The sequence below is a fragment of the Canis lupus genome, chromosome 8 (assembly GCF_048164855.1).
Source record: "Canis lupus baileyi chromosome 8, mCanLup2.hap1, whole genome shotgun sequence".
Lineage (NCBI taxonomy): Eukaryota > Metazoa > Chordata > Mammalia > Carnivora > Canidae > Canis > Canis lupus.
In genome coordinates this window covers 223,564-248,903 of record NC_132845.1, presented here as the reverse complement: position 1 = coordinate 248,903, position 25,340 = coordinate 223,564, and the positions used below count along the sequence as shown (strand labels likewise).

Sequence of the window (25,340 nt, the reverse complement as noted above, 5' to 3'; positions counted from 1 at the left end):
AAGGAGCAGCATCCCCAGGGCGTGGGGAGCCTGTGAGCTCGGCCATCCCGGGTCTGTGGGGTCGTGACCGGAGCCAGCGGGCACCCCTGGGACGCAGCTCCTTACGTGCGGCCCAGTAGCCGCTTCCCGTGTGCTCGCTCACCTGCACTCTGGCCCCGGGACCAGGGAGGAGCTTCCAGCCGTGTTGGGTGGGATTCGCCGAGAGCCGCCGCCGTTGCCGTGGACAGAGCTGTGCCAGAGCCTGCCTGCCCCCGACGCTCACCTGCGTCTCTCCAAGTGAACAGGGTCCCGTCGGTGTCCTGTTCTTGTAAAATGAAGATGGTCTACTGGAGGGAGAGGGAGCGAGTACACGGGGAGGGGGGCAGGGAGAGCGTCTGCGAGCACACGCCCCAGAGTGAGGGGCTCCAGGTGCGGCCCGGTCCCGGGACCCCCGAGGTTGTGGTCTGAGCCAGGAGCCGGACTCGGACGCCTCGGCCCCGAGCCCCCTGCACATCGGCCAGGTCGGGTTTCCCGGTGTCCGTCCCCCCACAGCCTGCTCCTCCCCCACGGAAGCTGCCGGTCGCTCGAGCCAGAGCCGCGGTGTTGTCTGCACCTGTCGTCTCCCTCGTCCCTCAGGGCTGCTTCGTCAGTGGGTCCCCTGCCCTGAGCGCCCTCACTGGCCTGCACTGTGTGTCCCCGGACAAGTGCACGGCCCCGCAGGTGGCCGCCCCGGCCCATTCATCTGCAGCCCTCAGGCCCGTCCACGCAGCCGCCCGACGCACCACGAAGCTCTCCGGTCGGTCCTGCTGCTCCCATGTTTACGTGGAAGCATCCGCGGGACCTGCTCCATGTCAGGCGCCTGTAGGGACTCGTCTGGGTGCCCATGTGTCCCCTGGCTCTGTCGCAGTGCCAGGCCCGGTGTCGGGAGCCTCGTCCCCTCGTTCACAGCCGTGTCTCCCACCGTGCAGCTGTGCCCGGGACGGGGTTTGTGCCCAGTGAACGCCTCTTCTCAGGAAGAGTCCCGGCGCAGTCGTCGTGATGGAGACCACGCTGGTGCCTGTGCGTGGGCGGTGTGGCCTGTCTGCGGCGGAGGCCGTGGGGTGGGTGTCACAGCCGCGTGCGTGCAGCTGCTCTCGCGAGGCCACTGTCCCCCTCCCGCCCCTGCCGTGAGCCCAAGGACGCTCCCCCCACCCCCAGGCCCCTGATGTCCTGCGTCTTGCAAGTCGTGTCTGCCTCCTGCTGGGGAAGCAGAGGAGCGTCCTCCAAGGTCACCTGTCGCGACCTGCGGGGCGGAGCGGACAAGCCGCCGCCTGACGGCAAAAGGAGACTGGCCACAGAGACTTTTGTTTGAAGCCACGTTTGGAACGCGCCCACCAAGTCTTTGAGACCAAGTAGACCTGAAGAAAAGGGATTTCGTGTCTTATTTTTTTTCCCTTGAATATCATGTTTCTAAGAAGACAGTGTGTTCTCTGGCTCTCCCGGGTCACGGCCAGCTGAGGCTTCGGAGGGGAGTGGGGAGTTGTCGGAGGCGAGACGGGCCTGGCCGGGCCGAGGACGATGCCAGCCCCCCCCACACACTGGCTGCGGGAGCTGCTGCCGTCACGACGTGCTTCCCGCCCAAGGACGCTCCTGCCCCGGTGGTTCTGTGCACGGCCTGGCTCGGCACCGACGGCCCGGGTTGCCGCAGGCTGCTGACCCGTGTGCCTCGGTTTGCTCACCTGCTGAGTGGGCGTGGGAGGACCCACCCCGTGTGGCCGCTGAGCAGGCTGGGGGAGCGGAAGCGCGTGGACTAGTGCCGGATGGACTTCTCCACGGAGCCCGGTGAGTGCTGGCCGCTGCGGCACAGCGCCGTCCCTGAGCCACCGAGGGCTTCGGGGGCTTCCCAGCGAAGGTGACCTACGGGGCGGCCGGTGCAGGAGGGAGGCAAGTGCGTGACAGCAGGACACGCAAGGCATGAGCGAGTGAGGCAGCAGCCCCTGGGCGTGCGGGCAGGTCTGGCCCTACGGGTGGCGGCGACGGGCCCCTGGGGGCTGAGGAGGCGGGACCTGGTGCAGAAGCTCGAGGAAGCCGCCGAAGGACTTCCGGGCTCAGCCTGGGACCCCAGGTGGTGGCGCCCTGGGTGGCCTCGCCCACCCCCGCCGGCTGCCCCAGACCTCGGCCCGGCCCCAGCCGCCAGCACAACCTGCCGGCACCACTGGCACCTGCCACGTGTCACGGGCGCGGCCTTGGGTCCCGGGCTGCCCACTCCTAAGTGGAAGTAAGCGTCCGATTTCAGGTCCTTCGCCTGTCGGGAGCCCGGAGGTAAGGCCGCACAGTGGACTGGCATCCCAGCCCTCCCAGCCGTGGCTTCCGCGCGGGGGGGAGCTCGGGCCGTGGGGCCCAGCCCTGTGTTGGGCTCGTCTCCCTGGGAGTCTGCTCGAGATCCCCCCTCTCCCTCCATCCCACCCCCGCATGCTCGCTTTTGCTGAAATAAATCCTTTAAAACAAAGGCCCCACGAACAGGCGCCCCCGAGGTGTGGTGAGCATCGTGGAGCCTTGGGCCAGCTCTTCACCTCCCGGGGCCTCCGTGTCGTCATGATCGGGAGCGGACATCGGCTCAGCTCGTCAGGGCAGCGCGAGGACTGGCGGGGGCGAGCTGCCAGCGAGGGTTCCTGGGTACCTAGTGCTGCGTGGACGCCCGCGAGCGCCCGTGACGTCCCAGCAGGACGCCGCCGCAAGGGGGTGCCGCTGTGTCCCCAGGGCAGGGGAGCAGACGATGCGGCCTCCGTGTGCGCGTGCCTTGCCCTGCCAGCACCCGGCGGCCGGCGGGGGGGGGGGGTCTCCCTGCGCGTGGCGGGCCGTACCCCCCGACGTGTGGCCGCCTTCAGTCCCAAGCCGACCTGCTCGGAACGAAACACTGAAATGGCTCCTTAGTGGCGTTTACGTTCGTTACCCGACGACACCTCATCGCCCGCGTGGATGCAGTGAGCACCCTGGGGTTTGCCCTTCCCGTGGGGTTACTTGGGAGCGTGAAAGCACATGTGGGGCTCGCATCTCGCCTCCGTGGAGCAGCACTGCCCCCGGCGCACCCTCACCGGTGACCCGGAGGTCGGTGCTTGTCTGCGCCCGGGCGGCCGCCGCAGGGAGTCCCGTGCACCCTCCGCATCGCCCTCGGGGCTTCCACCCGGTGGCTTGGTCCTGGCAGGACAGGCTCAGGGAACGAGGCGAGGAAGGCGCGTCCCACTCACGTTGGGGTCCGGCCGGGAATGCTACCGCAGGCGACGCCAGCACCCTCGGGGCCGGGCACAGGATGCCGCCTGCCCAGGGCGCGGGGCCACATGGGCCAAGACGCCCCGTCGCCCGTCAGGAGCCAGCAGAGGCTGCACCCGGGAGCATGAGCGCTCGGATCCCGGGGCTGCGCCCGCCCCTGCGCCCACCTGCCTCACCGTGTTCGCTTGACTCTTTCAGGTTCGTCCCCGCTTCCCGCCTGAAGGCGACGGTGGCCCACAGCACGTCCGACCGGTGAGTCCGCTTCCGTTTCTCGCACAGGGTGACCGTTGAAAGGACGCTGCCACTTGCGGGCCAGACCCCCCAGCCCGGTGCTCCGCTCCGGCGTCTGTTTATTCACGCTTTCTTCCCGCCTCGGAAATGATTCACGAGGTCTCCAGGCCTTAAAACCCCACACGGATCCGTGTTCCTCCACTAGGGATGTGGTCAGGGAAAAGATCTGTGTTCACTTGCCAACCACTACTGAAATGAAACTTCCTTTTTAAAGTTTTTTTTTTTATAAAGAGACTATTGCAAGGCCCCTGTTGATGGTGTGCGGGTTCAGGCAGTGCCCAAAGCAACGTGCCCGTCCAGCCAGGGGGGCAGCAGTGGCTCGCGTGGTGCTGGACGGACCCTGGCTCACGGCCGACATACCAGCCTCTGGTTCCCGTGTTTCCCCCCCTCCGTCTTGCACCTGTCGCTGTGGTGACGTAAGCGGTACCAGTGCCAGAAAGCTGCCTGTACGGCCGGGACGGTGACGTGGCCTCCCTCCCAGACGCCGCGGTCGTGCCGTTCCGTGCAGCGTGTAGCAGTCAGCTTCTGCCGCGTGAGAAACCAGCCCGAGATAAACTGCCAGAAACACCCCCGCGAGGCTGCAGCCACGGGATCAGCCTGTTAGTAGAGCGGCTGCAGGATCGCTTGTGGTGCCCTGGAGTCCCCGAGACCACAGGGCGTGGAGTGAGGCCCCAAGCCGTGCCCATCCCGTAGCCTGCAGGCATCCCTCCGCGGCCCAACGGGGGGGCCCTGGCAGCCCAGGTGAGCAGCCCCTGAGGTGAGCAGCTCCTGCCACCGCCAGGCTGCCCCCTACTCCCTGCCGCGTTGCTCATGCCTCAGCCCGACCTCCAAGCTGTCACCCCTTTGCTCAGGGGCCACCCGTGCCTGGGACCTCCCATGGCAGCGGCCCCGCTCCTCCGCCCGCTCCCTTCACCCCGTGTCCTCTCCTGCTCACCTCCCACCGGTCCTTTTATTTCAGTCGGGCTGGCCCGTTCGCCATCTCTCCCGAGGACACCCCATGCTGTCGCCCCTTTCCCTGCTTGGGATCCCTTCCGTTGTGCGAGGCCGCTAGAGCTTCCCGTCCTCCGCGACGTGGCCGTCCCTGCCTGTCCCTGCCGTCTGGGGCCCGCCCCGCTCCGACCCCGTTGTGTGGTTCGCTGTCTCGGCCGCGGCCAGTCTGCTTCCCCGCTGCTCCGTCGGCGTTGTCTTTACCCCCGAACGGGCCGGTGTGGGATGGCAGTCACGCCGCGGTCCCGGACAGCCTCACAGGGCCACGGCGCCCAGGCCGTCCTTGCAGTGCCGCGCGGCGGCTGAGCGCAGAGGCCCTCCGTCAAGCAGGAAGGCGCGTGGACGCCGCTCTTGGTCGTGGTCGCGTGAGGCACCTGTTCAGATACCAGCTCCTGGCCCGCCCCGGGGCCGTTCCCATCATCAGGTGCAGGGAGGAGCCCGGGAGCGTGGAGCACGGGCTCCCTGGATTGCTCTGCATCTGCAGCCACTTGCTGTGGAAAGGAGAGACTCATATGAGACTGCTTGAGCCCTGGCCTGCTACCTCTGGGCTCGTATGAGCCCCACCTACCTGAGCCTCAGTTTCTCCACCCGTGAAATGGGAATATGTTTGATTTGTGGCCTGCCAAGGTCTAAAGGCTGATGTACGTGCCTGTGTTTTATAAACCGTAAAAGATAATTAAAGTGCATTAATCAGTGGTGGGGCTGCGGCCGGCCGGTGTGGAGAGAGGGGCAGGTCCTTCGTGGCCGTGGGCCTGGCTCTGGGGGAGGAAGAGCGGTGGGTAGTCGCGTGGTCGTCCCGGCGGGACCAAGCAGAGCAGCAGAGGTCGCAGCGCCTGCTGGTTGGGCTGCCCGTTTTGCGCCCGACTGCGCCCGGCACTGTGCTGCCTTCCGTGGGATTACTCCACGTCCACGCCAAGGCCGTCGCGTCGGTCGCATCTGTAGCAGCTCGACCGCCTCCCACCACTAGCGGGTCAGTCCCTCAGGTGCTTTTCTCCTCTTTCAAAACACCTGCTTAAAACTGTCCGTCCCTGAGTAGGGAAGTTCCTGGTTGGCCCCAACATCCAGTACACGGTCCCGCAGACAGGAGGACTTGGGAAGGGAGAGCCGCCAGTGGTGCTCAAAGGGGGGGGCAGGGGGACCAGGCCGGAGGGGCGCTCCACCCCCACACCCACCCCCCACCTCCACCTCCACACCCGCCTCCATGCCCGCCCCACCCCTTCCCATGCTCCACCCTCCTCCACGCCCCCACGCCCACACTGCCCTCACCCCCATGCCTACCCCCACTCCACCCCATACCCTCCCCTACTCCCACCCTCACCCCGCCCCCATACCCTCCCCCTTCCCATCCCATCCCCACCACCATGCCCACCCCCACCTGCCCCATACCCTCCCTACCCCCACCCCCATGCCCACCCCCACCTCCACTCCCACCCCCACGCCCACCCCCACCCCTTCCCCATGCCCTACCCCCACCCCTTCCCCATCCCCGCCCCCATGCCCTACCCCCACACCTTCCCCATCCCCACGCCCACCCTACCCTTCCCTATGCCCCACCTCCACCCCTTCACCATGCCCCACCTCCTCCACTCACCCATGCCCACCCCCACCCCACCCCCACACCTTCCCCTACTCCCACCCCATCCCCACCCCCATGCCCACCCCCCACCTCCACTCCTGCCCCCACCCCTCCCCCACCCCTTCCCCATGCCCCACCCTCCCCCACCCCCCCATGCCCATGCCCCCACCCCCACGATGTTCTCCACCCCATCGCGGCTCTGAGCCGAGCCTAGGCATCTGGCTGTGGACCCCATTTGGTGCAGGAGTCGGACTTGCCGCACCGCCCCTGTTGTGAAGAGCAACAGGCAGCTTCTGAAGGGACCTGTGAGCTGTTTCTCCCGTCCCGGGTCACCTCCAGGTCCACAGCCGGACCCAGCCCTGCCTTGGGCACACGGGATTTGCAGTGGCCTCGTCCCCGTGACCTGCCAGCCGCCCTCCCCTGGCTCCACAGGTATTTCTCCTGCTTGGAGCCCCCTGGCTCTAGGCCGTTCCTGACACTGGAATGTTCCGGCGAGAACCGGGGTGGCCTGAGGCTCTTGCCACCTGTGAGTGTTGGTTTAACCTGGGCCAGCCTGGGTTACTGTTGTCCACCCCAGCGACTTTCTTCTTCTGGTCAGAAGCTTTGATGCTTATGGCAAGGAGTAGGGTCTGGTTGGCGGCAGCGTCGGTAAGAAGAACCGTCAGGGGCAGAGGGTCATGGGAGACTAAGCAAAGTCTAGACTTTTTATAGAAACACCACAGGATGAGAAGCCCTTAATCCAGCAGGGATCGCTGTCAGAGAGCAGCCCGCAATTCCCCAAGTGCCACCCAGGAACGGGGACTTCCTTTTGGGCTTTATTTTCACTTGGCTCCGGCTTAGTTGTCATTTTATTATTGTTGTTGTTTGGTTTGCAAGTAACAGAAATCCAGCTTAAACCAGTGGCTTGACTTCACAGTCAGGATTGCTGTCTGGAGCGGGCTTCAGGTATGGCCGTATCCAGGAGCTCAGAGGCCATCGTGAGGTCATTACCTTCCACGCTCTGCATCCGTCGGCTCAGCCCAGTGCCATCAGCTTGACCCTGGGGGGTAGCCGTCGAGCTACGTGTGCGTCCCCCCCGCGGCTCTGGATCGTAGTGAAGACAGCCTGCGTGTCTGGCCGTTGTTCTGACAACAGCATCAAGGAGGGGTCTGGACCGGCTCGGGTTGGCTTCCCTGCCTGGCTCAGCTCGGCCAGAAGAACGTACAAAACACTGAGCAGCGTCGTGTGTTCCTGTGTTCCTGTGGCCCTCGTGAGGGTTGATCCCGCCAGAGCCGCGTGCAGTGAGGTCCCTATGACAAAAGGAAGAATTTCGTTACGAGAAGGAGGAGGAAAGACCGAGCATGCCACGCAGATAAAACCTTTAGGTACCAGGGTCCGCTGATTGAGGAATTCGGGGCGGGGGTGGGGCGGGGGCGGCCACTGACCAGGACAGCTCACAGTTAGATCCGGCTTCCGATCCGATCCGTCAGCTGCCTGTCGCAGGTGCCGGGGGCTGGTCGCCTGACCAGGGTAGTGACAGCGAGCACGCGGAGGCGTGAGGGTGGGCGACCCCGCCCCCCACCGTGGGGTCAGGTAGGCGGCCTGGGCCGCGGTCTCCTCGCGCCCCCAGAACCTAGGGCGTGACCGCTAGCCTGGGGGAGCGATGGGGTCTCAGGGTCTGCAGGCCTTGAACGAATCAGTGAACAGGCTTCTAGGATCATTGACAGAACCGTACCTACGTTTTGTTTTGTTTTGTTTGCTGGGAAAAGGGATCGTATTTCCTTTTCTCAGAGGACTCCGTGGTCTCTGGCTGTTTAAAAACCATTGCTCAGGCTTGCTTACGTCGTCATGCGTTCGGCCCGCGTGATCTTACACGTTCGCTTCTGGTCTTGGCTCGACTGGTAAAGCTTAGTGCCCGTGAGGGACGTAGTTCCCTGTGGGACGGATGCAGTGATGTCAGCGGCTGAGCACGTGGCACTGAACTGCGGGCTGAGGTTTTCAGGCATAAGTGCAGACTGCTTGCAGGCCTAGTTGCCACCTGCTGAAGTGCTCCCCTGGTGCCAGGCTGTGCTAGGTGCGTCGCCTGCGCTCTCTGAACTACTTGTGTGCAGACACGACACTACTTCTGTGAGCCCTGGGCCTGTCCCGGAGCGCCTGCTAGAACCGGCTCCTGCCGGCCGCGTCTCTGGGAACACAGGATACAGACTCCGGATTTTCCCTCTTCCCCGGTCTGCTGCTATGGGTCCACCTTCCAGACAGATGAGCGGATCCTGGGATCCCAGGGTTGGAAGACACTGCTCAGATGGTGCAGCTCAGTGGTTTTCAAGCTCTGCTTCTTGGTGTTCCAGCTTCGGGACGAGGGAAGGCTGGGCAGGCCCCAGGTTCCTGCTCTGCTCCAGCCACCACTGTCTGCTGGAAACCACTCATCTGCAGGAATAAAAAGGGTTCGGGGGGGGGGGGCGGGGGGGGGCGCCCGGGTGGCTCAGCGGTTTAGCGCCACCTTCAGCCCAGGGCCTGATCCTGGAGTCCCGGGATCGAGTCCCACCTCAGGCTCCCTGCGTGGAGCCTGCTTCTCCCTCTGCCTGTGTCTCTGCCTCTCTCTCTCTCTGTCTCATGAATAAATAAATAAAATCTTAAAAAAGGGTTCAGGATTAGGTGTCAGACTTGAGGTGGAGTCCAGGCTACTGCTTTACTCACCGACCCGTGCAACTCGGAGTGGTGCCTAACCTCTCTGAGCCGTAGTTTCCTCAGCTGGCAATGGGGAGAGAACATGTGCCTCGTGGAGCTGTTAGGGGGCCTGGCCCAGGTCGCATCTGTGAAGTCCCTGGCCCCTGCTGGCCTGCCAGGTTGCACACGTGACCTAGGAGACCTAACAGGATGCAGCTGTATTCTTTGTTGTGTGTGGTTCTTTTTTTTTTTATTTAAGATTTTATTTATTTATTTAGAATGAGCATGAGCTGGGGGAAGAACAGCAGGAGAGAGGGAGAGCAGAGCACAGAACCTGACTCGAGGCTCCATCTCATGACCTGAGATCATGACCCGAGCTGAACTCAAGAGTCGGACACTCGACCTCCTGAGCCCCCAGCTGAGTCTGTCTCTCACTGTTCCTTCAAAGTCTATGCAGTGGAGTGTGTCTTGCCCCCATTTTCTCTTCAAAACTCGGTCAAGCCCGTGACTCTTCTGGTTGCTCTTAGGCAGTGAGGAGTCCCGTGGCCCCTTTAGGTGACACACAGCAGACATACGCATTCCCTCTGGAACCTGGAAGTGCTCGGTGTGGCCCACAGCAGTCGGCGTTCGCCCGAGAGAAGACGCCGCCATCCTGCGGGGACGGGCCTCCCCGTGCTCCAGCCCTGCCCGCGTCAGGCCTCCCTGCGTGAAGCCGACTGCTGCCATCCCACCTGGCTCTGGGTCCTCTGGGTCTCTCTCCATCCTGCTGGCTTCCGTGGCTTTCTCAAGGATTCCCTCTGGAACTTTCCGTTGGATCTCCCAGAACTCAGGCACGTCTCCTGCTAGCTGTGACATCGGCCGGCAGCTTCGGGCCTCCATGCACGTTCCCGCAGCCTCAGGCGGGATTCAGCCCTTTGGGTGGAGCCTGATTCAGGGAGACAGGCCGGCATTCCCGGAGCCCAGGGTTCCCGGGGCTTCAGCTCCCGGAGGGGGGCTGGGCAGCCACCCCTGAGCGGCCTTCTGTTCCTCCGGGGTCCGCACCTGGGGGACCCCGACCGGGCCTTGCAGGTGTTGCTTGTGAAACCCCTTCCCTGAGGCTTGAAATGAAGGGCCAGCCGTCTGCCCGTCACCGTCGGGGGTGGGGGACTGGGGGGGGTCCGAGCACCTGTGAGGAATCTGCCCCACAGACCCCTCTGTGGCGTTCTGCTGCCCCAAACCCATTTGGGCGTCCTCCTCATGATCTTGGAGCCCGCGAGGTCAGCTTCCTAGAAATTTCCACATCGTGGTCTGGCCCCTTGCTCTGGAATTTCCCATCTGTGGAATCTTGATGCTGGAGTGGAAACTTCCACTTTAGCATCTTGTCAGATTAACTGCTACCCCTGGCCAGGGCCAGGAGCTCCTCTTCAGCGCCCCCCAAAGCAGCCTTCCGACCTCCTGGAAACCCGGGCAGCCCCGCACGCTCCCTGCCCCCTCCTCCCGCCCAGGTGTCTCACCCCCATCCTCAGGGAACGGGGAGGGGGGGAATTGCTGGGAAGGTGCTGCTTCCAGAGCCCAGCCTGGCCCCCCCATCACGTTCCCGTCACAGGGGTGGGCGGTGCGCGTGCACCCCAGGCCGCGCATCTGCCGGGGCAGAGATCCCAGGTGCAGGCCGCTTCCCCCGACCCCCACCTCTGAGGTCCCAGAAGCCCTTGACCTGCCTCCGGGAAGGCTTCCCTCCCGTCGCGCCGGCGGCGAGGACCTGGAAACTCCACGCTCAGCCACCAGCCACCATTTCTGGTGCTTGTGACCCTGACGCGGTTTCTCTCGCTCCGAGAGCTGACTTGCCGCGCCCCGTGGGGGTTGCACGACTCTGAGAAGTGAAGGCTTGCAGAGTGTGCGCTCGCCCGTGCCCCGATGACGCGGGAACCCCAGGCGGGCAGGCCCCCCCCTGCACCTCCCACCACTCCCACCTGGGGCCTCACCTTGGCTCTCCGCTTGGCCCTTCGGGTGGCATAGACGGCCGCGACCCGGGACGCCTGGTGTGTGTGCCCGCCGTGCGGCCGGAGGCACGGGTGTGGGCGGGAGGCGGAGGCCGCAGCTTCCTTAGCAACCCAGACACGTCGGGCAGAGTCTCTGAGCCTCCGCCTCCTTGCTTGTTGGGTGAGGGTAATGCCAGGTGCCCGGAAGCGGCGGCGTTAGGGGAAGCGCCGGCGCGGGCGTTCACAGCGGCCTGCCACACGGTCTACGTTCGGCAAGTAGCAGCTTTTACCATTATTTGCTTTTGACTGTTGCCCTGATTCCTGAAACATCCTCAGAGTCTTGGAAAAAAAATAGTCCAATTCTCTAACATTTTTTTGGGGGGGGAGGAGGATCAAATAGGAATCGGAGGGGAAAAAAATCAAAGTACGTGCAGCTTCCTGCTGTAAAAGACTATCTTGCAAAGCTCGTGAGTCCTTCGTAGCAAACGATGTGACTTTGGGTTGCAGAGGCCGCGTGCGTGGCCCAAGGGCTGGGAGCAAAGCTCCGGCTGCCCGGCCCCACATGCGCCGCTCAGGACCTCCAGCCGGGGGGGCCCCGGGCAGGCCAGTTGCTCCGAAAGCCTCCGTTTCTGCGTGGGTAGGGGTGAGGGTGCTGCGCGGCGTCGCTGCGGGAACTAGCGCGCGGGGCGTGCGGGTGCAAGTCCCAGAGGAGGGTGGCTGACCTCTTCCCGGCGTCTTCACCTTACGGGGGAGAATCTGCACGACATTTGTCCTGGCGACAGACGGCTGCACCGATACACTGCGTGCAAGAAGCTGTTCTCACAGTCGTGCTCGGGAGAGACCGAGAACGTCGCGGGGCAGGGCTGCTCACGAATACCAGGCCGTGGCGGGTAGGACGGCAGGCTCCATCCGCTAAGCCACTGGCCTCTTGAGGCCTCCTCTCGTTTCCTTGCCAAGAGTTGGCGACGTGGTCTTGCCACTAGCCCGGGAAACGTTTCTCCGTCGCTTGTAAGGGTCGTGAGAAGGCGCAGCCGTAGCCGTGGTGTCCAGGCGCCTGGGAGTCAGAGCGGTCTGGTTCTCCGCAAGCCTGCGTAGTTGGCACCTTGGTGGAACCAAAGGGGGTCTCGAGAGGAGACAGGACCTTCCCGTCGGGGGCCCGTGGCGGAGCTGAGCCATGCCCCAGGAGGACCGGCCCCTCGGACACGACGCGGCAGGCGTCCCTCGGGCGGATTGTTGTGGGGTCCTCCCGGGGCCGCGGACACTCGCGGGCAGTGGCGGGTCCGCGTGGAACCAAGCAAGCTCGCTGTTTGTCGGGCTGATTTCGAAGCCTGCGTAACCCGTGCCTGGATGTCTTTGGTGAACGACTGCCCGGTGAGCTGGAGCCCCGTTCTGACGTGGGGTCTGTAGAGACGGTTCTGGAATACTGTGTGTGGAAGCTTAGGACCTGGTGGAGAGCCAGGGCCAAGGGAAGGGGCGCAGCCTCAAGGGAGGGGCCGGAGGGTGGGGAACGCAGGCCGAGAACCTGCCATGAGCCCGGGCACCTACGGGGACACACTCGCTGCCAGCCACTCGGCAGCCTTTCTGTCCCAGCCTCGTGGGCCACTCCCTGAGCCCGGAGCTGAGCCACGGGACCACAGAGCAGCCACTGCCGATCCATGGACGAGGGGCACCCCATGTGGCCGCGCCGACCAGGGAGCTTCAGCCTCAGACCCCTCGCCCCAAGGACCCCTTCGCTGCTGTCAGCATGTGCTGCTGCTGACTCTGTCGTCTTGTCATAAGACCCTCGAGAGTCCATGGCCCGGGATGCAGAAGGCCAGGTCCTCCGTAGGCCCCAGAGGACCGACCGACCGGCAGGCTCGCTCCAGGGCTTTCCCTCCGCCCCGTTATGCCGTTGGCGAGCGCTCACACTCCACGTTGCTTCGCTGCTTGCCCCCACGTGTGACCTCTTCTGCGCCTCACCTGAGTCCCCGCTGGGGGCACCTGACCTTTCAGTGGAGGAGGGGACGCAGGCCCAGTGAGGAACTGCTATTGGGGCTGGGTCGCGGCCCCGCACACCCTCTGAAGGGGGAAGGTTCCAGCATTCCTGCAGAAAGGCGGCCGGTGCCCAGCCCTCCGGCAGCTTCAGGGTGGCTCGGAGGAAGGCCCTGCAGGGGCAGCCGGGAGGCGTTGGCCGGCCAACGTAGGCCCGGTGGAAAATTCTCCTAAAACAGAAAGAAAACGAAGCAATGTCCGTGAAACTGTCCGCGCTGGCAAAGCCACAACCGTGCGTCGAGCGTCAGGCGCGGGCCGGCGACCTGCCCGCATCCCTCCCCTCCTGTGGCTCAGAGGCCTGCGGTGCTCTGCTTACTCAGAACTCAGTGTGTTGGAAAGAAGCTAGAGGAGGGGACGTGGGTCCTACCTGGCTTCCCGGGCCCCTGCGCACATCCAGGCGTGCATGGGGTTCCCATCCTTGAGGCGCTGGCCGACCTCGCCCCTGGAGCAGGACCAGGTCGCCTGGGCCGTGCGGGGCAGGGCCTCGGCTTCCCGTTCTGGCGGCCTGTGCGGCTCAGGGTATGAAGGGCCCTGCTCGGCACGACCTTTTCTGGTTCTTTTCTTTCCTTTTGCCTTGAAACAATTATTCTAAACTCAGGTTTAAATGCGTGTTTTAATTTTTTTTCAGATTTTTAAAAATTTATTCATGAGAGACACAGAGAAAGAGGGAAAGAGAAGCAGAAACACAGGCAGAGGGAGAAGCAGGCTCCATGCAGGGAGACTGACGCGGGACTCGATTCCGGGACCCCGGGTCACATCCTGGGCCAGAGGCAGATGCTCAACCACTGAGCCCCGCCGAGTGACCTAAATGCATGTTTTTATGTCTGTAGAGAACGACATGGTTAAGACACTACCAGGTTCAAGGCTCACACCTATTACTTGGGGTTTTATTTATTCTTTTTTTTTGCCAGGTCCCTCCATCAATGCTGATGATGGAAAGTTGCTCCCAGTATAGAGACAGGAACTACCGGGATATAGAAAATGTCAGGCACCGCCCGGATACGTACGCGTGACCCTCGCGCCCACGCGGCATCTCGCCTCGCTCGCCCGGACCCTGGGGTTCGTCCTGCTGGGCCGACGCCCCCGCCGGGTTCACCCTCCCTGGCCACTCACACCTGCCCGACAGTCGCTTTCGGCCGCAGCGAGGCCAGCGACGTTTATTTTCCACTTCCTACACGTTTCGTGTTATTTGAGAAACCCAAGTGCGAAACGGAAGGATAGGGAGTTGAAACAGAAAATCCTCTCCCTGTGTTTCCTCTTTTGTTAAAATAGGATTTTTATCCTGACGCCCTGGCTAAGCCCCTGATGACTCCCTGGCTTGAAAGGAGCAGCTCTGACCCAGTTATTCGGCTTCCGTCGTGTCTCTGTAACGAGAGCCCTCGCGGTGAAGGCCTCCGCCACCGGCTTGTTCACCACGCGTGGCTCATGTCCCCGTGGCTCTGGATTCCCACCCCCAAGTGGAGGGCGCCGTCGCATTGGTACGAGTGATGCATTAAGACTTGGTCCTTTCTCTGCTCTCAGAAGCCCTGAGATGCTGGGTGTTTGGGGCCGGGCCTTGTGAAGCGGCCGTTTGTGGCTCCTGCAGCCGGTTCCCTGCGTACCTGGGCCTGTTCTTCCTCAAGAGGATGCGAAAGGGCACACCCACCGCACAGGTCACGATCGTGAATCTTCTTAAGTACTTCAGAAGAGGTTTCTAACGATTACTGATCGTAAGCATATATTTTGTGTATGATTTTTCATCTCACGCAATTTTCATGTAAGAAAAACATTTTTTTGGCCATCTCCTCTTTGCTTTTTGTGCCCAATATATGGAAACCGAGTGTCCTAAGTGCTAAGCAGGCATGTGGGGGTGGGGCTAGTTGTCCCCCGGGGTAAGGTCCTGGAGACTGGCCTTGTGTCTGGGCTCCAGAGGTGCGGGGGAGCAGTGAGCCTGCGGAGCTGGAGTCCCTGCCGGCCTGTGTCCGCCCGCCACACGGGCTCGCTGTTCCCCGTGGACACTCACGCTCCGGGCCGGCAGCTGCAGCACCGCACCTGTTGTCTGGAGGGACACACACACACACACACACACACACGGCCTTTCTCGGTCCTCCGTCCGCTGTGGAAAGGGGCCGACAGCCCGGTGCCGAGACAGCCCGACTCAGTACCGCGCCTGGCGCGCCGGCGGCTGCAGGGCCGAGCAGCACCAGGACGGCCGCAAGCCTCTCCCTTCACAGGGCTCTCAGGCCTTCGTTCTCACGCACAATTGCAACCCGCTCCACCTGGGACTGCGCCACGGGACAGGCGGGAAGGCCAGGGGCGGGGTTGGCGCCAGGAAAGGGCTGTTGGGGCGAGGGCGCAGCAGGGGCTCACGGCTCAGCAGAGGCCGGCGATTGGCAGCTGCAGTTTGTGGTAAGCAGCGTGAGACGCGGACGGCGGTGCTGAGCCTCCCCGCTCCCAGCTGCACAACCCTGCGCTCTTTCCCAAGGAAGCGGGCACCCGCCTGGGTCCACCTTGCAGTCCTCCCCCGCCCCCCCGCGAGTTGCTTGTTACTGAAGAACCTCATGCCCTTAGCACAGCCTGGCTTGTTTGTATTTATTTGAGAGAGAGTGAGCACGAGCAAGGGGTGGGTAGAGGGAGACGCAGGCTCCCCGCGGAGCAGGGACAACGACGACGACAGTGACGCTGCCGTGGGGCTCAATCTCAGGACCCTGAGATCTCGACACTTAGCCACCTGAGCCACCGGGCACCCCTGTGTTATCTTGTATTTCTCTGCGGTAGGAGCTCGAGGTCATCACGCGGGGGATTGCGGGGGGAGGGACACCCCGTGCCAGCTGTCCTTGAAGATGGAATCTGCTCATGCAGCAACGCAGGACTCTGGGTCTTTGCCGACCCCGACTGTCTTCCAGCACGGCGGTGTGCAAGGCCACTCCACGCGAGGAGGCGTGGACACCGCTGTCCAGGAAGGGCTGCAACCTGACAGGAGCTCTCAGAAAAGAAGTCATCAATCAACATTCAAAACATCCTTAAAGTAGCCTGAATCCATTCTTTTAACTTTATGACTTAATCATTAATATAGAAAATAACGGGGAAGGATCCCTGGGTGGCGCAGCGGTTTGGCGCCTGCCTTTGGCCCAGGGCGCGATCCTGGAGACCCGGGATCGAATCCCATGTCGGGCTCCCGGTGCATGGAGCCTGCTTCTCCCTCCGCCTGTGTCTCTGCCTCTCTCTCTCTCTCTCTCTCTCTGTGACTATCATAAATAAATAAAAAAATTAAAAAAAAATAATAAGGGGAGAAGCCAGTAGGTAGACAGTGCACAGGAAGAAAAAGAAAGAGCACGACCCGGGGGTCGTAGCAACAGTGCACAGCGGCCCCCGTTGCACAGTAAGGGAGCGTTCACATAGTGGGATCTGGCCAAGGTCATTGAAAGTCCCGCGTCCTCGCTTCTGTGGCCCAAAGCACATGACCTTAATCTGTCAGGATAAAGGCCAACTGAGGGGCGTCTCACAAAATAAGGGTCTGCGTGCCCCAGGATCGGAATCGTGAAATACAAAGGAAGGCTCAGGGACCATCCCGGAGTCAAGGGCGGCGGATGTGACGCTTGAACGCGGCCTGAACTGGGAGGTTCCGCTGCCGTCGGGCCAACGGCCATGGGGTTGCCAGCGTCAGCTTCCGGAGCCCGCTGCCCGCTGACTGCAGCGTGCTGACGCGAGAGCCACGCGGGAGGATTCGAGGCCGCGGCCTCACGTCTGCGGGTGTCTCGTGCTCTCCGTCGGAGGGGGAGTGCGGGAATTAGAGGAGAGGCGCCTGCGCGGTCTGAGCAGTTTGCATCCCACTCAGAGTCGACGCCGGCCGGCTGTGATCTCAGGGTTGTGGGGTCGCGCCCCACGTCGGGCCTGTGCTCAGCCCGAGTCTGCTGGACTCTCTCCCTCTGCCCCGCTCCCCGTCCCATGCTCGCGTGCACACGCTCTTCCAAATACATTTTTTTCAAGAATAAATAAAAAGTAAATATACCAAAAACGTTGACATTTGAGGAATCCAAATCTGGGTGAAAGACCTCAGAGAATCGTTTTCGCTGTTGCTGTAACTTAGATTCTCTAAGTCTGAAATTCTATCAAAAGTCTTAAAACATGATGTTTAGGAAGACGTTATAATCACGTAGGGAAACGCCTCTGCTGCAAAGGAGCAGCGCATAAAATCACAGAATGTGATTTCAGCCCCTTTAAAAACTCACGGAGAAAATATTAGAAGGAAACAGAGCAACACGTGAACGTTTGGAATCTGTGGTCCGTGTTAATATGTGTCACACATTTTTCTCTAAGTAGCTGATCTATCTTGAAAAATCAGGAGGAAAAAAATCTTGCGGAAAAAAAACTGGCCATCGTCGCGGTCAAGCTGGAGAACGTCCCTGCACCGTCAAGGGTCTCCCAAGCCTTTGCTCCTTCCCACTTTTCCTGTGTTCATCTGTCTCTAATCTGTCCCTCCAAAATAGAAGCTTTTTGAGGAAATCACTTTTGTCGAAGCTCTGTCGACACGGCACCGTCAGCTTCGGGCACACCGCACCCGCCCTGTCTCCGTGCTGTCCTCGCAGTACGACCGACCGTGTCCCCCGTGCTGCGCTGCAGCCTCCGTGAGCGGTTTGCTTTATGATTAGAACTTCGTACCCTTTAAATCCCCCTCAACTGTTTTACCCACTCCCCATCCCGCCTGCTTCTGGCCGACGCCAGTTCTGTCTCTGGTATCTGTGAATCTGTGGCTGGTTGGGTATTAACCTGTTTTTTTTTTATATTTCACACGTAAGGGAGAGCCTGTGGAATGTGTTTATCCCTGCCTGACCTATGTCCCCTAACACAGTACCCTAGGTCCGCCCTTGCCACAAATGGCACGATCCCGTTCTGTTCACGGCTGAGTTATACCCCGTGATCTGTGGATGTGCGTGTGTAAATACCCCCCCCACGTCCTCTTTATCGTTCACCTGCGGGCGGGCACTTAGCTCGCGTCCACGTCTTAGCTACTGCAAATAATGCTGCATTAGGCATACGAGTGCGTGTATCTTTACGTATTAATGTTTTTTTTTAAAAAAAAAGATTTAACGTATTTATTACAGAGAAAGAGCATTTTGAGGGCGAGGGGCGGGGGGAGAAGGTGACTCCCCGCTGAGCAGGGAGCCGGGTGTGGGGCTCCATCCCAGGACCCTGGGGTCGTGACCTGAGCCCTCCGGGCGCCCCTCATGTTAGTGTTTCTGTTTTCTTTGGGTGAATACCTAGTAGTGGGATTACCGGGTCATGTAGTATTCCCATTTTTAATTGTTTGAGGAGCCTCTGTACTGTTTTCCACAGTGGCTGCACTAATTTACATTCCCAGCAACAAAGCCCCAGGCCTCCTGTTATCTTCCTCTTTGCCAACACTTGTCATTTCTTGTCTTTTTGTTGGGAGCTGGTCTGACGGGTATAAGGTAACATCTTACTGTGGTTTTGGTTTGTATTTCCCTAAGGGTTAGTGATGCTGAGCATCTTTCTACATGTCTTTTGGCCACGTGTATGTCTTCCTTGAAAAGAAGCCTATTCCAGTTTTCTGCCCATTTTTAATTAGATTATTTGGGGTGTTTGTGTGTGTGTGTGTGTGTGTGGAGTTGTGTTCTTTATATATTATGGGTATTAACTCCTTACCAGGTATATCATTTGCAAATACCTTTTCCCATTCAATAGGTTGCGTTTTCGTTTTGTTCACGGCTTCCTTTGCTGTGCAAAATCTTTTTATTTTTGGTGTAATCCCAATAGTTTATCTTTGCTGTTGCTTCCCTTGCCTCGGGAGACACATCCGTAAGCGTTGCTAAGGCCCGTGTCCGAGAGGGTGCTGGCTGCCTGTGTTTTCTGTTAGGCGTTCTGCGGTTTCAGGTCTCACAATTAGGTGTTTAATCAGCTTTGGGTTTATTTTTGTGTGTAGTGTGAGAGGTAATGTATTAAACACATTTTCCACTGAACACTATTTTCAACTTGCGATGGGTTTATCGGGACATAACGCCGTGGTACGTCGAGAACGATCTGTGCGCATGTGTGTACACACACCTTTGAAAAGTTGTGTTTCTCTGTAGTGATATTTTAAGGGAAATTCTGTATTGGGCAGGAATTCAAACACCCTGACCTCTTAAACCTCTTCCCAGCCCCAAATTCCTTGCTTTCCTTTCTAGTTCGTTGGAAGTCGGCACCTTTGCAACCAGACGCAGTGCTGGGTACTGAGCACATAAGGACAGATGGGTTCATGGTCCCACAGACGGACACATCCGTGACCCCGCGCCTGTGGTAGGTCCCGTGGGAGCCTAGCAGTTCCCTTGAGAGGCAGACTGGCCCGGGGCAGGGATGGGAGTGTAGGCCAGGCTGGCGTTGACCCTTAGACCCGGGCGTTAAGTGAGATGGTGCCGTCCAGGGACGGGCGCGGAGCGTTCCGGGCTGAACACTCCAGCATATGCAGCATATGCTGTCACCGCGGCCCTTCAGGGTCGTTCTGGAGATGCTGGCCAGGGAGGCGAGCTCCTTCCAAGACCTGGGAGCACCAGATCCCGCAGGGGCTGCTTTCCCAGGTGCAGGAAGAAGTGGTCCAGGCACCCGGAGAGGCTGCGTGTGGCCGGCGGCCGGGTCCCCTCCACCTGCAGAGTCCCGGCAGGGCTTTGCCTGTGCTGCTCTCTGAGGTACCACTCAGTGGCGCTCCTGGAATGTGTGTGATTCGTCTGGAATCATAATAAAAGTAAAGGGCCAGGTCTGCCCGGCACCTGGCCCTATAGGCTGCGTCGCTGTCCCTGGAGTCCCAGAGTTACCCCGAAGTGATGTCATGAAACGTGTCCCCTGCTTCCCTGGATAGTAACTCATCCTTGAACCACTGTCCGCCTGGGCCCATGGTTCATGCCAGTTGTGAGAGCCTGAGGACACTGATACATGAATATTTCGGATCCATCGTGTAACCGGATCCAACAGGGGCAAAGCAGTTAAGAGCCCATAACTGGGTTAGGTCGAAAGCTTCTCCATTTATTTTGGGACCTTTTTATTTTCCTTTTTGTAATGATTTGAGAGCACGATTTTTTTACTGGGGTATTTTCATGTTAAAGATGCATCATAGGTTCTTGTATTTTTTATTTTTTTATTTTTTGTGTATTTTTTTCACTGACGTTGGATTGGCCAACATGCAGTACAGCCCCCAGTGCTCATCCCGTCAGGTGCCCCCTCAGGTGCTTAACAGGATCGCATGAGGTGACACAGATTCAGGACATGGCGAGGAGTGAGCTTCGGGGCTCCCGGTCACCAACTGGCACCGTGTGTGAAGACGAGCACGGGGTTCTTTGGCAGGAAACCTCATCCCTAGTCCCGGCTCTACCCCCAAGACCCTAGAGGAGCCCCTGAGCTGGGGAGAGGCCTTCCACCGCTCGCATCTGCTCCAACAAGCTCATTTTTCAGGACCTTAAGAGATAGAAGAAAGAGCCCCCGCGATGGCTCGAGGCCTAAGTGTTGTCCCCGTCGTCCTTTCTGAAGCAGGAGTCGCAGCCCTGGGACTGGGAAGGGACCCGGCGCCCCGGGCAGCTCGGGCTCGGCCACACAGCAGCAGGGCAGTCGCCTTGGCCGGCGGGGCCGGGCTGAATCCAGGCGACGTCTGAATCGGATCCGGATCCGGGTCCCAGCCCCCGGGTCTAGGCTGCCCACGTGTCCGGGGCCTCAGCTCCCCGCCTGCCCGCCCTGCCCGCCCTGAGGACAGCGTGTCCCTGGTGCCACTAGGTGTCGCGCTTGGCCCAAGGAGCGGAAGGGAAGGACGAGGGGAAAAGGTCGCCCTGACCCGGCTCCCTGAGCGGAGGGCCAGCGGGTGCTGCAGTTCCCAGTCCCGGGCCCTGGGTGCTTGGGGGCCCCGCCCCGGGACGTCCGGGTGCGGGTCTGGGTCAGGGCCCTGCTCGTGCCAGCGAGGGCCCCCCACACCCCGGAAGGCGGGCCCCGACGCAGGGGTGTCCCTGAGACCCCGGGGCGCCGCGGCCCATGCCCCCCGCCCATGGAGGCTCAAGGCCTCGGCCACCCTGCTTTCCAGAGCCGCGGGGCCCAGTGGGTGAGGGGAGGCGGGGGCGCTCGCGCCGAGGGGGGCCCGGGCACCCGCACCGTCCTCGCTGCCAGGGTTCAAAGGGAGGATTTGTTTGTTGCGTGGACCTTCAGGCAGGTGGAGCGTCTGGTTTCTAGAATCCTTTGGGGACAGTCTTCTGGGGGTAAGGAGCAGCGCTCGTGGCACACTTAGGTCTCCCCACGTCCTTCTCGTCGAGCCTCACAACCGCCCGTGAGGAGGCAGCGCCGGCCTCTGAGGCCTTTGTGGACGGAGATGAGGGGACAGAGGCGCGGAGACGGTGACCATAGCCCTAGGCCGCAGCCCTGCCTGCTTCCCCAATGTGGGCCGGGCTCCCCCCAGGGCCGGGCTCCCCCCAGGGCCGTGAGTACCCGTGGCACCTGCTCACCCGAGGAGGCGGCCGAGAGGCCGTGGAAGGAAGGGGGGAGCAGTGCACACAGCTGGCTCCTCGCCACGCACCGCGCCATCCCCGCAGCCTTTGAGCACGTAGGTCCTGCTCAGTGTTCATGGGGTGCGTGGTCGGGCCAGGATTCGCCCCCTGTGCAGCTCCTCCTCCTTTTACCCAAAACCACACATCTGCCAGCTTCCACTGGCCCGCGGGGCCGTGTGCCTCCCTCTGAGCGGGATTCTCAAGCAGCCTCCTGCGGACAAGCAGGACAAGCCTTCCTGGAAGCGGGCTGTTCCTAGGGCAGGTGTTTTCGGGGCGCGCTTGCACACGGGGCATCTCCGCCAGTTTTGTCTGCTTTGAGGTCCCGCTGTGGCACGGCTGAGGCTGTGGTGGGTGGGGGCGCGGGCCCCTGAGGCCCTTGGCGCTGTGGTCCCACGGGCGGGGTGCACGGGGACCTGAGCAGGTGCAGGCGGGGGACAAGGGGAGCACAGCAGGTGTGGGCGGATCACGGGGAGCCGAGCAGGTGTGGGCAGGGGCGTGGGGAGCCCAGCAGGTGCGGACGAGGGCACAGGAGCCCAGCAGGTGCCAGGGTGGGGGGGCGCAGGGAGCCCAGCAGGTGCGGGGGGGGTGGGGTGTGGGGAGCCCAGCAGGTGCAGATGAGGGCATGGGAGCCCAGCAGGTGCCAGGGTGGGGGGCTCAGGGAGCCCAGCAGGTGCAGGCGGGGGGTGGGGCGTGGGGAGCCCAGCAGGTGCAGATGAGGGCATGGGAGCCCAGCAGGTGCCAGGGTGGGGGGGCGCAGGGAGCCCAGCAGGTGCAGGCGGGGGGTGGGGCGTGGGGAGCCCAGCAGGTGCGGTCGAGGGTTGGGGCACAGGGAGCCGAGCAGGTGTGGGCAGGGGGTGCGGGGAGCCCAGCAGGTGCGGGTGGGGGGGGTGGGGAGCCCAGCAGGTGCCAGGGTAGGGGGGCGCAGGAGCCCAGCAGGTGCAGGCGGGGGGGTAGGGTGTGGGGAGCCCAGCAGGTGCCAGGGTGGGGGGGTGCAGGGAGCCCAGCAGGTGCAGGCGGGGGGGTAGGGTGTGGGGAGCCCAGCAGGTGCCAGGGTGGGGGGGCGCAGGGAGCCCAGCAGGTGCAGGCGGGGGGGTAGGGCGTGGGGAGCCCAGCAGGTGCGGGGGGTGTAGGGAGGGTGTGGTGAGCCCAGTAGGTGCCGGTAGGGGGGGACCACGGGGACCTGAGCAGGTGCGGGCCGGGGGCGCAGGGAGCCCAGCAGGTGTGAGTGGGGGGCGCAGGGTGTCCACCCTGGAGCAGTCGGGATGGGGGCGGGGGTGGAGGGAAACAAGCCCAGCCATGCGGGGAGGCCTGCAGGGCGGCACCAGTGTGACCGTTGCACCCCTGGGGCCACGGGCCTGGCCCCCAACCCGCCTGAGCCTCTGGAGCTGGGGCCTGTGGCGTCACCTGTCAGGAGACCTTCAGACTCCTCCTTTCTTTCCTTCCCGCCCCTTCTCTTCCTCCTGCGATGGGGAGACGGGCTCTGGGGGGCTCGGCTGAGCTGTGGCTGCCGTCGCAGGGCCCGGAGCACGCCGGTGACGCGGCCCTGCAGGGGCGAGCAACCTGACTCTGTGTTTGTGGCATTTTCTGGGAGAGTCTGCACAGGGGACGGGCCTTGGCCAGTGACTCAGCAACAGCGGGCACAGCCCCTGCCTGTTTGTGAGAAGCTGTGGCTTGTCGTGTCTCTGCAGACGTGACAAGGGCTGTGGGTGGGGGATGGGGGATGGGTGGGGGTATGCAGCGGCAGGGACACGGAGGGGGAATAGGGTGACAAGGGGATAGGGACGGGATGGGGGTGACGGGGAGATGGGCGGGGGGATGGATGGGGGATGTGCAGGGGGACGGGGCTGGGGCCAGGCGGGGGCTGCAGCGGGGGCCGCCCTCCCGTGGGCCCCACCAACCCCTGCGCTGCTGGCAGCCCCGAGAGGAGGCCCTCAGCTGCACGGAGCCCCCAGCCTGTGGGATGTGGTCCTGGGGACCGTGGGGAGCCCCATGAGCGCCCCATGAGCGCCGAGCCCCTTGGGGTGCCGTCCTGTTCTCCGGGAGCAGCCGCCCGTGTTAGCCCGAGGCCCGACCTTCTAGCCGGAGCGTGTTACACGGTCCTCGTGGGGACATGAGGATGTGCGTGTGCTCCGGGAGCTGGACGTGCCTCGTGTGCCTCACGTCGCGGCCCGGGGAGTCGGAGCGTGAGTGTCCGCGCAGCGGCGGCTGAGGTGCAGGGCAGGTAGGTGGCCCGTGTGGGGCCTCACTGCCCGGACGGGCCGGCCCGCAGTCATTGCCGGTCTCCCTCGTCCTGGGCACGAGTGTATTCACTGTTTGTTTTTCTCTTTTTATGAAGATTTTATTCATTTATTCATGAGAGACCCAGACAGAGAGGCAGATGCAGGCAGAGGGAGAGGCAGGCTCCCTGCGGGGACCCGACGCAGGACTCGATCCCGGGACCCGGGTCACGGCCTGGGCGCAGCTCCGCTGCGCAGCCCCGTCTCCTACAGCCCTCCCTCCGCGGTGGGCCTGCGTTCCTCTGGGAGGAGGGGGCTCCGGGCCCGGCCGCTGCTCCTGCAGGGGGACGGGGGGCACGGGGAGAGGGAGAGGCCCCGGAAAAATAGGCAGAGAGGAACGTGCCCTGCAGGGGGGCTGGTGACGCCGCGTGGAGTTGGCCGGAGGAGACGGGGAGGCGCCTCAGGGACCGAGTGGGGGAGACAGTCAGTGGGGATGGGGAGGGACCCTGCGGAGGGACGGGAGGTGGTGGGCGAGCGAGGGGCAGAGCAAAGACCCCACATCCCCGTGTCTCCGAAGGAAACGACACGCGTCAAGGAGACACTTTGTAAAGCGCATTCCCGGGAGCCGGGCGCCCGGGCCTCTGAGTGCCCCCCGGAAGGCCGGGCCCTGATTGGCAGCGCCTCCTGCGTCCGCCTCTGGAGCATCATGAAGCCAGGGCTCCCTTCACTGGCCTTTCCTCACCGAGATGCCCGGATGCCGGGCCGCCCCCTGCAAAGGCACCGTTTTGCAGCAGCAGAAGCCTTTGAAAAGTGGACTGTCGTCCGGGGTGCGGGTTCTCACCGCTCCCCTCCCTGCTCCCCTAGAGGAAGGCGCCGCTTTCCCGCCGTCCTGCCCTCCCCCGGCCGACCACCAGCCTCTGCTTCTAACTTAGCGAGTTCTGGAAGTTCTGGACGTGTTTGGGTTTGGCAGATGGGGACGGGGACTGTTGCCACTGCACTCCGCGGGTCCTCCGCGGCCTGGTGCACACAGCTGCCCCCCCCCGCCGTGCACACAGCTGCTCCCCCCATGCACACAGCTGCTCCGCCGTGTACAGAGCTGCTCCCCCCGTGCACACAGCTGCTCCCCCCATGCACACAGCTGCCCCCCCATGCACACAGCTGCTCCCCCCCGTGCACACAGCTGCTCCCCCGTGTACAGAGCTGCTCCCCCCGTGCACACAGCTGTGCCCCCCACCCCGTGCACACAGCTACGCCCCCATGCACACAGCTGTGCCCCCCACCCCATGCACACAGCTGCCCCCCCATGCACACGGCTGCTCCCCTGTGCACAGAGCTGCTCCCCCGTGCACACAGCTGTGCCTCCCCACCCCGTGCACACAGCTGCGCCCCCATGCACACAGCTCCCCCCATGCACACAGCTGTGACTCCCCACCCCATGCATACAGCTGCCCCCCATGCACACAGCTCCCCCTATGCACACAGCTGCCCCCCCTGTACACACAGCTGCCCCCCCGTGCACACAGCTGCCCCCCGTGCACACAGCTTCCCCCATGTACACAGCTGCCCCCCCATGCACACAGCTCCCCCCATGCACACAGCTGTGACTCCCCACCCCATGCATACAGCTCCCCCCATTCACACAGCTGCTCCCCATGCACACAGCTGCCCCCCCGTGCACATAGCTCCCCCCGTGCACACAGCTGCCCCCCCCGTGCACATGGCTCCCCCCATGTACACAGCTGCCCCCCATGCACACAGCTGACCCCCTGTGCACACAGCTGCTTCCCCGTGCACACAGCTGCCCCCCGTGCACACAGCTGCCCCCCCCATGCACACAGCCCCCCCCCCCCCCCGGCTGTGGCCTCCAGGCCGCTATCTGCCCTGGCACAGGCGGCCCACATTGCTGGCA

The 25,340-nt window shown here is 62.7% G+C and overlaps 1 protein-coding gene across 6 annotated transcripts in view; it reads left to right on the top strand.

The window, feature by feature from the left end:
* GNG12 (G protein subunit gamma 12) overlaps positions 1-25,340 on the top strand; it is an 80,824-nt gene that overhangs the window by 31,503 nt on the left and 23,981 nt on the right. For 3 of the 6 annotated variants that reach the window (XM_072834017.1, XM_072834014.1, XM_072834015.1), the window contains exon 2: positions 3,427-3,480. The exons of 1 other annotated variant lie outside the window; for it this stretch is intronic. The gene's annotated coding sequence lies outside the window, so the exon portion shown is untranslated. Of the gene's footprint in view, positions 1-1,648; positions 1,801-3,426; positions 3,481-14,039; positions 14,427-25,340 lie in introns of those variants that run through there. 2 more of the 6 variants (XM_072834016.1, XM_072834019.1) reach the window with 2 other exon arrangements.